Here is a 13,935-nt window from a genome sequence, read left to right on the forward strand (position 1 = left end):
TTTTCTTTTTCTGTATCTGCCTATATCATTTGCTCACTATATATATATATATATATATATATATATATATATATATATATATATATATATATATATATATTCTTCATTGTGCAAAGAAAGATAGTATTTATTGGAACTGATACCAGAAATGCAGGGAAAGTCTCATTAACTTGTCATTCATCTTCTACAATAAATGTCCTACATTCAGGACATTGTGTATTAGTATAGAATGAATGTGTCTATTTGCATGTGTCTGTTATTTGTCAGGCATTCTGATAAGAAATTCAGGACCATAACTTAGCCATAAAATAAGTTATATTTTCCTTTTTATGGGAACCCATAGAATGACTAAAATTTCTTTACAAAATATGCAATGAATTATACACAAATTCAGATTTATAAACAAGTCAAATCTCAGAAACCTGATATTTTGATATCAAGTTTTTCTATAGTAGATGGTGGTAACTTTTGAACTGTTTGTATCATTTTTATTTTTTTTTCTTCTGGGAGAACACAGTCCCTCATTACCACAAATTAGGCAGTAGAGTTTTCCATATTTCACGAAATCGCTGGGGTCTGCACATCCAGAGTGCAACGGATGAACCTTGCCCTGGGGAAACCACCTGATCATGGTATCTCCCCTGCCAGGTAAGTATTCATTTTTTCCTTGAAATTAATAATCATCAAATAAAATTGTAAACATTAACTAAATATAAAGAAGATAAATGTCTTTATAATGATCACCAAGGTTACTTGGTTTTGACATTTAATTTCATCTTCTCTTTCTTGGGTATCTCTCTTATCAGGTATCTCTCTTGTCAGAACAAAACTGAAAATGTTGGAACTCAATCTCTAGATATATTATATATTCTTTTTGTTATACTATTTTTATTTGGGGGGTCACATCTGGCAATGCTCAGAACTTACTTCTGCTCTGTGTTCAAGAATTTCTTCTGTCAGGAAATGGGTGATGCTGAGGATTGAATCCAGGTTGGCCATGTGTGTAGCAAATGCTCTACCTGCTGTACTATTGCTCCAGCGTATGTATTCAGTTTGTTACTTAATATCTGTTTTCTCTGGAAAAATTATTTAATATCTCCAAAACATGAAATTTTCAACAATAAAGTATTAATATTCCATGATAATCTCTCTACATGCATGCAGACATTTTATTTATCCATTGGCAGACATTTATATATCCACTGATAGTCTATAATTAATAATGCTGCAGTGAACATGTAGTTCAAGTGTATCTCAAGATAATGATTTTATTTTCTTTGTAAATATACTCATAATTGCAATAGTTATAACAGAAGTAGTTCCAGTTTTAATTTTGTGAGGAGATTATACTATTTTTAGTGATGGCTATACTAATGTACACTCTACTCAACCAAAGTAAATACATTGGGTTCAATTTTCTTTTAACTCTTCCTAGCATTTGTTATCATGATCTTTTTGATGATAGCTATTCTAATAATCAGAAGTTATACATCGCTATGGTTTCGCTATTTTTCTAATGATTATTGATGTTAAGCAACTTTTTAAAAACTTTTTATTTAAATAATTGTGATCTACAGAGTTCTTCATAGTTGTGTTTGAGATATACAATGAGTCAGGGCCCTTCCCATCACCAGTGTCAACCTCCCTCCATCGATGGATCCAGAGGGTATCCTATCTTACCATCCTTTGACCCCTGACCTGCCAGTGTTTATTCAGACAGTGTGTATTTTAAATAAGAATGTTTGCAATTTTATGAATGAACTTTGTGCTCCTTATGTGTTACGGAAATTAAATCCTTATCATGTGTATGCTTTGCAAGTATTTCCCAACATTTTTGTAGACTGCCATTTTATTTTCTTGATTATAGCTTTTGATTGACAATTTTTAGTTTGATGTATTCTCACTTACTGATTTTTGCTTTTGGTTTTTTTTTGTTTGTTTGTTTATTTTATTTTGTTTTGTGACCACAGATGGCAGTGCTCATGATTTATTCCTACGTCTGCACTCAGGATTAATTCCTGTTGATATGCAGGGTTTGGTACTGAGGATCAAACTAAGGTTGGCTGCTTGCAAAAGAAGTAACCTACTTGCATATTATCACCCAGGCCCTGATTTTAGTTTTTGATGCAAAGATGTTTGGTGTGATAGCCAAAACCTATTGTCAAGATTAAAGTCAAGGAGTCCAATACCTGTTCATTTTTTTTCAGAGTTTTTCAGGTCTTCCACTTAAATCTTTAACCCATTTCTTTTTTATATAATTATCTTTATTTAAACACCATGATTACAAATATGATTATAGTTGTATGATTATAGTCATCTAAAGAACACCCCCCTTCACCAGTGCAAATTTTCCACCACCAATTTCCCAGATCTCCCTCCTCCCCACCCCCCTACACCTGTACTCGAGACAGGCTTTCTACTTCCCTCATTAATTCACATTGTTATGATAGTTTTCAGTGTAGTCATCTCTCCAACTGCACTCATCACTCTATGTGATGAGCTTCATGTCATGAGCTGCACCCACCAGCCCTCATCTCTTTTGTCTCTGAGATACTGTTAAAAATGTCTTTCATTTTTCTTAAAGCCCATAGATGAGTGAAACCATTCTGCGTCTTTCTCCCTCTGACTTACTTCACTCAGCATAATAGATTTCATGTACATCCATGTATAGGAAAATTTCATGATTTCATCTCTCCTGATGGCTGCATAGTATTCCATTGTGTATATGTACCACAGTTTCTTTAGCCATTCATCTGTTGAAGGGCATCTTGGTTGTTTCCAGGGTCTGGCTATTGTAAATAGCACTGCAATGAATATAGGTGTAAGGAAGGCATTTTTGTATTGTATTTTTGTGTTCCTTGGGTATATTCCTAGGAGTGGTATAGCTGGATCGTATGGAAGCTCAGTTTCCAGTTTGTGAAGGAATCTCCATATCGCTTTCCATAAAGGTTTTACTAGACGGCATTCCCTCCAGCAGTGAAAAAGAGTTCCTTTCTCTCCAAATCCCCGCCAGCACAGCTAGTTTTCCTTTTTAGTGATGTGTGCCAATCTCAGTGGCGTGAGGTGGTACTTCATAGTAGTTTTGATTTGCATCTCCCTGACGATTAGTGATGTTGAATGTGCCTTTTGGCCATTTGCCTTTCTTCTTTTTCAAAGTGTCTGTTCATTTATTCTCCCCATTTTTTGATGGGGTTAGTTGTTTTTTTCTTGTATAGTTCTGTCAGTACCTTGTAAATTTTGGATATTAGTCCTTTATCTGATGAGTTTTGGGTGAATAATTTCTCCCACTCAGTGGGTGGCCTTTGTATTCTGGGCATTATTTCCTTTGATATGCAGAAGCTTCTCAGCTTAATATAGTCCCATCTGTTTATCTCTGCTTCCACTTGTTTGGAAAGTGCTGTCTCCTTCTTAAAGTTGCCTTGGTCTCAATGTCCTGGAGTGTTTTTCCTACATGTTGTTCTATATATCTTATAGTTTCAGATCTTATATCAAGGTCTTTAATCCATTTGGATTTTACTTTTGTACATGGTGTAAGCTGGGGGTCTGAGTTCGCTTTTTTGCAAGTGGCTACCCAGTTGTGCCAACACCACTTGTTGAATAGGCTTTCCATGCTCCATTTAGGGTTTCTTGCTCCTTTATCAAAAACTAGGTGGTTCTATGTCTGAGGAACATTCTCTGAGTACTCAAGCCTATTCCACTGATCTGAGGGTCTGTCTTTATTCCAATACCATGCTGTTTTTATAGCTATTGCTTTGTAATACAGCTGAAAATTGGGGAAAGTAATGCCTCCCATATTTCTTTTTCCAAGGAGTGCTTTAGCTATTCAAGGTTGTTTATTGTTCCAAATGAATTTCAGAAGTGTTTGATCCACTTCTTTGAAGAATGACATGGGTATCTTTAGAGGAATCACGTTAAATCTGTACAATGCTTTTGGAAGTATTGCCATTTTAATGATGTTGATCCTGCCAATCCATGAGCAAGGTATGTGTTTCCATTTCCGCATATTCTCTCTTATTTCTTGGAGCAGTGTTTTATAGTTTTCTTTGTATAGATCCTTCACATCTTTAGTCAAGTTAACTCCAAGATATTTGAGTTTGTGTAGCACTAATGTGAATGGGATTGTTCTCTTAATGTCCATTTCTTCCCTATCATTATTAGTGTATAAAAAGGCCATTGATTTTTGTGTGTTAATTTTGTAGCTTGCCACTTTGCTATATAAATCTATTATTTCTAGCAGCTTTGTGGTAGAGTCTTTAGGATTTTCTAAGTAGAGTATCATGTCATCTGCAAACAGTGAGAGCTTGACTTCTTCCTTTTCTATCTGGATCCTTGATATCTTTTTCTTGCCTAATCGCTATAGCCAGTAATTCCAGTAGTATGTTGAGAGGTGAGAGAGGACAGCCTTGTCTTGTACCAGAATTTAGAGGGAAGGATTTTAGTTTATCTTCTTTGAGGATAATATTTGCCACTGGCTTCTGGTAGATGACTTTAACTATATTGAGAAAGGTTCCTTTTATTCCTATCTTGCTGAGAGTTTTGATCAAAAATGGGTGTTGTACCTTATCAAATGCTTTTTCTGCATCTATTGATATGATCATGTGATTTTTATTTTTCTTGTTGTTGATGTTGTGTATTATGTTGATATATTTACGGATGTTAAACTATCCTTGCATTCCTGAGATGAAACCTACTTGATCAATATGAATGATCTTCTTGATGAGGCACTTGATCCTGTTTGCCAAAATTTTGTTGAGGATCTTTGCATCTGTGTTCATCAGGGATATTGGTTTAACCTATTTCTTAGCAAATTTTGTAAGTGTTGTAAAATAGGGATGTAATTCCATTCTTGAATTTAGTTTATTTATCACAACTTCCCCATCAACTATTCCTGACTCTGTAGCAAAATATTAGTTAAACATATATGCTTAACTTACTGCTGGTGATGGTTTTTTTTTTGTTTGTTTGTTTTTGGGACACACCTGCTGATGCACAGGGGTTACTCCTGGCTGTGAGCTCATAAGTCGCTCCTGGCTTGGGGGACCATATGGGATGCCAGGGGATCGAACAGCGGTCCATCCTAGGCTAGCGCTGGCAAGGAAGACACCTTACCTCTAGAGCCACCGCACTAGCCCCTGGGTGCTGATTCTTGTCCCATTGGTCTATGGTTCTATTTTTATGCCCAGAATATTTTTATTGCTGTACCTGCATTTAGTTTGAAATCATGCATTGTTTTGCCTCTAGCTTTGTTTTGTCTCAGAATTGGAGAGTCTGTTATTTTGTAATTGCATCTGATTTTGTTGAATCAAAACAAAAAATCAGATGCAATTAAAAATAGGGCTCTGTAGTCAGGAATTACTCTTGGTGGTGTTTGTGATGGTATACTTGAACCCAGGTCTGCTTTGTGCAAGGCAAGTGCCCTATCTTCTGTATTATTCCTCTTTTCTATTGAATGAAATATTTTATATATATAAATATATATATATAAATATATATATATGTATAGGTTCATTTGGTGTATAGTGTTATTTGGGTCCACTTTCATCTTTAAATTCCTTTTTGATATTCATTATTAAGAATAGGCTTTTCAGGCTTCAACTATTATTGTATTATTATTTCTCCTTTAAATTTTATCAGTATTTGCTTTATAGCATATTATATGTATATATGTATCTACTAACTTTTAAAAATAACCATATTCAATATTAAATTAACATTTTATTAAAATGATCACATATTATAGCATCTTTTCTAAAATTTATTTTTTTACATTATTAATCAACAGATAGATTTATGCTCTATTCAGCAAAACTGCTTATGCCTGTTACTGGCTGGACAAAATATTTTCAGTTGATGCAGAGTTGAAAATATATCAAATTAAAAAAATATGGCACGTTCACTTTCATTGAAGCCATCTTTTATGAAAAATTCATTACTATTGTAAACTCTTCCTATTGTACTTCATTTTCTTCTACTATGATGTGGCTGTTATTCTAGAGTATTGTATTTTATATATAATTTTGATTTTATTCATATTTGTACAGTTTTTTTTGGTTTGGGGCCACACCTGGTGATGCTCAGGGGTTACTCCTGGCTATGAGCTCAGAAATCACTTCTGGCTTGTGGAACCATATGGGACACCAGGGGACCAAACCACGGTCTGTCCTAGGCTAGCGCAGGCAAGGCAGATGCTTTACCACTTGTGCCACCGCTCTGGCTCCCCCCATTTTTGTACATTTTTAAAGTTGCCAAGTTTTATTTATTTTATAAATTTTCAGTGGCCAGAGTGATACTAGAGCTGGTAAGGCATATGGCTAAGCTAGGTTTGATTTCTGACACCTCATATGGTTTCTTGAGTCTACCAGGAGGGATCTCTGAGCACAAAGCAAGGAGCAAGTTCTGAGCAATGAAAGGACTTGGCCACATAATGGGAGAAGCTATCATTAGTGAATTTTTGGGTTTCTTTTTTCCTAGATAATTGATTGTTTTATTTAAAAATTTATTTATTTAAACACAGTGATAGCATACATAATTGCAGTTGGTTTTCAGGCATAACAGGAACAATCCCCTTCACCCATGCAACCTTCCCATCACCAATGCCTCATCTCTTCTCTCCCCCACCCCACCCCGCCTGTATTCAAGACAGGCTTTCTACATCCCACACTCCTGACATTGTTATGATAGTCATCAGCATAGTTATTTCTCTAACTACACTCACCACTCTTAGTGATGAGATTCATATCTCAAACCGGTCCTTCTGGCCTTCAACTCTGAGGATTATTTCAATGTCTTTAATACTTCTTATAACCCATAGATGAGTGAGACTATTCTGTGTCTCTCTCACCCTCTGACTAATTTCACTCAGCATCACAGATTTCATGGATATCCATGTACAGGAAGATTTCATGACTTCATCTATCCTGACAGCTGCATAATAATCCATTGAGTATATGTACCACTATTTATTTAGCCATGCATCTGTTGAACGGCATCTTGGTTGTTTCCAGAGTCTGGCTATTGTAAAAAGTGCAGCGATGCATATAGGTGTGAGGAAGGGATTTTTGTATTGTAGTTTTGTGTTCCTAGGGTATTACCTAGGAGTATTATTACCAGATCAATGGGAGCTCAATTTCCAGTTTTTTGAGGAATCTCCATATTGTTTTCCACAAGGGCTGGACTAGACGACATTTCCACCAGCAGTGAATGAGAGTTTCTTTCTCTCCACATCCCTGCCAGCACTGATTGTTCTTGTTCTTTGTGATGTGTGCCAGTCCCTGTGGTGTGTGATAGTATCTCATTGTTGTTTTGATTTGCATCCCTGATGATTAGTGATGTAGAGTATTTTATGTGCCTTTTGGCCCTTTGTTTTTCTTCTTTGATAAACTGTTCATTTCTTCTCCCCATATTTTGATGGGGTTAGATGTTTTTTCTTGTTAAGTTTTGTCACTACCTTGTATATATTAGATATTAGCCCCTTATTTGATGGGTTGGGTAAATAGCTTCTCCCATTATGTGGCTGGCTTTTGTATCCTAGGCATTATTTCCTTTGAAGTGCAGAAGCTTCTCAGCTCCCATTTGAGTATCTCTGCTTCGACTTGTTTAGAGAGTGCTTTTTGTTCCTTGAATATGTCTTCAATTTCAATGTCCTGGAGTGTTTTACCTACATGTTGTTCTATATACCTTATAGCTTCAGGTCTGTTATCAAGATTTTTAATCCATTTGCATTTGACCTTGGTGCATGATGCTAGCTGGAGGTCTGAGTCTGTTTTTTGCAAGTCGCTGTCCAGTTGTGCCAATATCACTTGTTGAAGAGGCTTTTCTTGCTCCATTTTGCATTTCATACCCATTTATCAAAGATTAATTGATTGTATATCTGGGAAACATTCTCTTAATACTCTAGGCTTTTCCACTTATCTTAGGATATGACTTTATTCCAATACCATGCTGTTTTAATGACAATTGCTTTGTAATACAAATAAAGGTGGGAAAAGTGATTTCTCCTATATTCCTTTTCCCAAGGGTTGTTCTAGCTGTTCTTGGGTGTTTATTGTTCCAGATGAATTTCAGGAGTGTTTTATCCTTCTTATTGAATAATGTTATGTGTATCCTTAAAATTGTGTAATGCCTTGGGGAGTATTGCCATATTAATAATGTTAATCCTCCAAGTACATGAAAACAGTATATTCCTCCATTTCCGCGTGTCCTCCTTTATTTCTTAAAGCAGGGTTTTGTAGTTTTCTTTGTATAAATCCTTCACATTTTTAGTTAAGTTGACTCATATATATTTCTGTTTGTGTGGCACTAATGTAAATGGTATTGTTCTTTTGATATCCATTTTTTCTCTCTCATTATTGGTGTATAAGAAGGCCATTGATTTTTGTGTGGTAATTTTGTAGCCTGCCACTTTGCTATATGAGTCTCTTCTTTCTAGAAATTTTTTTGGTAGAGGGTTTTATAAATATAGTATAATGTCATCTGCAAACAGTGAAAACTTGACTTCTTCCTTTTCTATCTGGATGCCCTTGATATCTTTTTCTTGCCCAATTGTTATGGCAAGATCTTCCAGCACTATGTTGAAAAGAAGTGGTGAGAGGGGGCAGCCTTGTCTTGTACCGTATTTTAGAGGAAGCACTTTTATTTGATCTCCATTGAGAATGATATTTGATATTGGCTTGTGGTAGATTGCCTCTACTATACTTAGGAAAGTTGCTTTAATTCCCATTTTGAGTACTTTTTTTATCAAGAAAGGGTGTTGGACCCTATCAAATGCTTTCTTTGCATCTATTGATAAGATCATATGGTTTTTATTTTTTGTTTATATGGTGTATTATTTTGATTTACAGATTTACAGATGTTAAACCATCCTTGTATTCCTGGGATGAAACCTACTTGGTCGTGGTGAATGACCTTCATTTTAAGACATTGCATCCTGTTTTCCAGAACTTTGTTGAGGATCTTTGCATCTGTGTTTTTTGGTATTATTGGTCTTTAAATTTTTTTGCAGCATCTCTGTCTGGTTTTGGTATCAAGGTGTTATTTGCTTCATAAAAACTGATTGGGAATGTTACTGATTCTTCAATTTCATAAAAGAGCCTTCAGAGGATTGGTAGAAGTTTCTCCTGAAAAAGTTTGAAAGAATTCATTAGTGAATCCATCTGGGCCTGGGCTTTTGTTTTAGGGAAGACTCTTGATGAACATTTTAATTTCCTCAGTAGTTATGTGTCTGTTTAGATATGCAAGATCATCTGGTTTAACCTTGGAAGATTGTAAGAGTCCAAGAAGTTATCCATTTCCTCCAGGCTTTCATGTTTTGTGGTATATAGTTTCTCAAAGTAGTCTCTGATTACAGTTTGAATCTCTGCAGCATCTGTGGCGATCTCTCCCTTTACATTCCTGATCCGTGTATTAGATTTCTTTCTCTCCATTTCTTTGTGAGTTTTGCTAGTGGTTTGTCGATCTTGTTTATTTTTTCAAAGAACCAACATTTTCTTTTGTTGATCTTTCAAATTTTTTTTATTTCCATTTCATTGATTTCTGCTCTATGCTTTGTTATTTCATTCTGCCTACCTATTTTGGTTCCTTTTGTTGGTCATTTTCTAGTTCTGAAAGCTTCTTCATTAAGCTTTTTATATAGGTCCCTTCTTCCTTTCTGATGTGTGCTTGCAAGGCTATAAATTTTCCACTTAGTACTGCTTTTGTTGTGTTCAAAAATTCTGATAACTTGTGTCTTCATTGTCATTTGTTTCCAGGAATGTTTTGATTTCCTTTGTTATTTCACCTCTGACACACTGGTTTTTCAGTAGTGATCTGTTTAGTATCCAGGTGTTAAAGCTTTTCTTCTGTGTTTCTTTGTAGTTCACATATAATCAGTTTCTGTAGTCAGCGAAGGTAGTTTGTACAATTTCGGTCCTTTTGACTTTATGGAGATATGTTTTATGGGCCAGCATGAGGTCTATCATGGAGAATGATTCATATGCATTGGAGAGGAATGTATATCCAGTTTTCTGGGGATGGAGTGCCCTATATATATCTACTAGCCCACTTTTTTACATTTCTCTTTTCAGAGCTAATACATTCTTGTTGGGTTTCAACCTAGTTGATCTATCAAAAGGTGTTAGGGCAGTGTTGAGGTCTCCCACTATTATTGTGCTGGTATTAATATTTTCTTTCAGGTTTGTCAAAAGTTGTATTAACTTTTTTGCAGGTCCATCATTGGGTGCATATATGGTTCGGAGTGTGATTTCTTCTTCTTGTACATATTCTTTGATTAGTACACAATGACCATTTTAGTCCCTTATAATTCTTCTGAGTCTAAAGTTTGTTTTATCAGATACTTCTATGGCCACTCCAGCTTTTTAAGTATGTTGTTTGTTTGTATGATTTTCCTCCAGCCTTTGATTTTTGAGTCTGTGCTTGTTTTGATTACTCAGATGTGTTTCTTTTTGGCAGCAAAACGTTGAGTTCCACTTTTTATTCATTTTGCCACTCTGTGTAGCTTAACAGGTGTATTTAGTCCACTGACATTGAGAGATAATTGTCATGGGATTTAGTGTCATCTGTGTAGAAGTTTGGTGTATCTGTTGGTCTTGTTTTCCTTAAAGTAGACATTACAGCTATTCTTTTAGGGCTGGTTTTGAGTAAGTAGTTTCTGAGCTGTTGTTTATCTCTTAAGCCCTGTATACATCCTTCAAATCTGAAAGTGATTCAGGATTTGTGTAATATTTAGTTGAATCATTCATTTCATTGAGTTTTATCACTATATCCCACCACTGCCTTCTAGTCTTGAGGGTAACAGGTCTGCTGTAAACCCTAAGGATGCTCCTTTGAATGTAATTTCCCTTTTTGACCTTGCTGCTTTCAGCATTCTATCCCTATCTGTGGGATTTGTACTTGTGACTAGGATGTGACTTGGGTGCTTTTCTTTGGGTCTCTTTTTTAGCTGATACACTTTGGGCATGCAGGATTTGGTTGCATGCTGTTTTTAGCTCTGGAAGTTTCTCCTTTATGATTTTCTTTTTTTATCTTTATTTAAACACCGTGATTACAAACATGATTATAGTTGTATAATTACAGTCATGTAAAGAACACCCCCCTTCACCAGTGCAACATTCCCACCACCAATTTCCCAGATCTCCCTCCTCCCCACCCCCCTACACCTGTACTCGAGACAGGCTTTCTACTTCCCTCATTCATTCACACTGTTATGATAGTTTTTAGTGTAGTCATCTCTCCAACTGCACTCATCACTCTATGTGATGAGCTTCATGTCCTGAGCTGCACCTACCAGCCCTCATCTCGCTTGTCTCTGAGATACTGTTAAAAATGTCTTTCATTTTTCTTAAAGCCCATAGATGAGTGAAACCATTCTGTGTCTTTCTCTCTCCCTCTGACTTACTTCACTCAGCATAATAGATTCCATGTACATCCATGTATAGGAAAATTTCATGACTTCATCTCTCCTGACGGCTGCATAGTATTCCATTGTGTATATGTACCACAGTTTCTTTAGCCATTCATCTGTTGAAGGGCATCTTGGTTGTTTCCAGGGTCTGGCTATTGTAAATAGCGCTGCAATGAATATAGGAGTAAGGAAGAGATTCTTGTATTGTATTTTTGTTTTCCTTGGGTATATTCCTAGGAGTGGTATAGGTGGATCGTATGGAAGCTCAATTTCCAGTTTGTGAAGGAATCTCCATATCACTTTCCATAAAGGTTGTACTAGACGGCATTCCCATCAGCAGTGAAAAAGAGTTCCTTTCTCTCCACATCCCCGCCAGCACTGCTTGTTTTCCTTTATTGTGATGTGTGCCAATCTCAGTGGCGTGAGGTGGTACCTCATAGTAGTTTTGATTTGCATCTCCCTGATGATTAGTGATGTTGAGCATCTTTTCATGTACCTTTTGGCCATTTGCCTTTCTTCTTTTTCAAAGTGTCTGTTCATTTATTCTCCCCATTTTTTGATGGGGTTAGTTGTTTTTTTCTTGTATAGTACCTTGTAAATTTTGGATATTAGTCCTTTATTTGATGAGTTTTGGGTGAATAATTTCTCCCACTCAGTGGGTGGCCTTTGTATTCTGGGCATTATTTCCTTTGATATGCAGAAGCTTCTCAGCTTAATATAGTCCCATCTGTTTATCTCTGCTTCCACTTGTTTGGAAAGTGCTGTCTCCTTCTTAAAGTTGCCTTGGTCTCAATGTCCTGGAGTGTGTTTCCTACATGTTGTTCTATATATCTTATAGTTTCAGTTCTGATATTAAGGTCTTTAATCCATTTGGATTTTACCTTTGTACATGGTGTTAGGTGCGGGTCTGAGTTCACTTTTTTGCAAGTGGCTACCCAGTTGTGCCAACACCACTTGTTGAATAGGCTTTCCTTGCTCCATTTAGGATTTCTTGCTCCTTTATCAAAAACTAGGTGGCTATATGTCTGAGGAACCTTCTCTGAGTACTCAAGCCTATTCCACTGATCTGATGGTCTGTCTTTAGTCCAATACCATGCTGTTTTTATAACTATTGCTTTGTAATATAGCTTAAAATTGGGGAAAGTAATGCCTCCCATATTCCTTTTCCCAAAGAGTGCTTTAGCTATTCGAGTTTGTTTGTTGTTCCAAATGAATTTCAGGAGTATTTGATCCACTTCTTTGAAGAATGTCATGGTTATCTTCAGAGGAATTGCGTTAAATTTGTACAATGCTTTTGGAAGTATTGCCATTTTAATGATGTTGATCCTGCCAATCCATGAGCAAGGTATGTGTTTCCATTTCCTCATGTCCTCTCTTATTTTTTGGAGCAGTGTTTTGTAGTTTTCTTTGTATAGATCCTTCACATCTTTAGTTAGGTTGACTCCAAGATATTTGAGTTTGTGTGGCACTAACTTTATGATGTTCTTAACTGTTGATTCTTTCTGGGAATTTTCTTTCTGGGTCTCTGGACTCCAGTGATTCTTATCTTGTTTCTGTGAATTTATCAAAGACTTCAATTTTCATCAGCTCGCATTTTTGAGTATTTTTCCATTGTCTGATCATTTGCTTTGAGATTTATTTCCAATCTCTTCTGCTTTATGGAATTGTTCTTTGTCTCATCTTTCAGCTCACTGATTCTGTACTCAGCTTCTGTTACTCTGTTTGAGAGGCTTTCTATTGAGGTTTTTATTTCATCTATCTTGTTTTTCCATCCTGGTATTTAAGTCTAGAGTTTTCTATTTTCTCTCTCAGTGGTCTTTTCAGCTCGATCTATGCTTTCTTTGAGTTCTATGAACATCCTCCACATTTCTATTCTAAGCTACTTATCTGAGAGGCTAATTAGGTGGTTGGCATTTTTTGGGTCATCAGAGCTGCCATCTTTATTTAATATTTGCATTGTTTCCTCATTGTCAAGCTTTGTGTGTGTGGTGGAATTTATTTAATAGAGATTTGTGCGACTGTGAAGTGAAGCCGAGCAGCAGCATTCCTCTGGCCCCAACCTACTCAGGTGTTGATTTCAAACACCCAGCGCTCACGTGCCCTCAGTAATGGCATCAGCCTTGGTGACCTGGACTCACCCTTTTCAGGCATGTCCAGGGCATCTCAGTCTTTCTGCTTCCTTCTGTGTGGGGGTTGGTCTCAAACCCACTGCACTCAGGCACCCTCAGTAAAGATGTTGGTGAACCAGATTCACCCTGTTCAAACATGTCCAGGGCACCTCAGTCTTTCTACCTGATTTTCTTCAAGATTTTTCATTATTGCTTTTTTGGTGCTGGAAATCCAACTCAATCTGATTGAGTGGAAACCAAATGTCCTACCTGGTCTTATCTCTCTGGTCTCATAGAAAGAAACTTTTCCTGGCTTGTCTTTCATTTTTTGCATTTTTCAGTATGTTAAACTTACTGGCAGTAATATGAATAATATTAAAAGAGTTACATTTAGCAATGGAAATATTTATGTTAATTGGTAATTTGTTT

The 13,935-nt window shown here is 36.3% G+C and overlaps 1 pseudogene; it reads right to left on the reverse strand.

The window, feature by feature from the left end:
- Positions 1 to 504: 504 nt before the first annotated feature.
- On the reverse strand, positions 505 to 656 carry LOC125999994 (uncharacterized; annotated as a pseudogene).
- Between the last annotated feature and the right edge of the window lie 13,279 nt (positions 657 to 13,935).

This window comes from Suncus etruscus, chromosome X (assembly GCF_024139225.1).
Source record: "Suncus etruscus isolate mSunEtr1 chromosome X, mSunEtr1.pri.cur, whole genome shotgun sequence".
Classification (NCBI taxonomy): Eukaryota; Metazoa; Chordata; class Mammalia; order Eulipotyphla; family Soricidae; genus Suncus; species Suncus etruscus.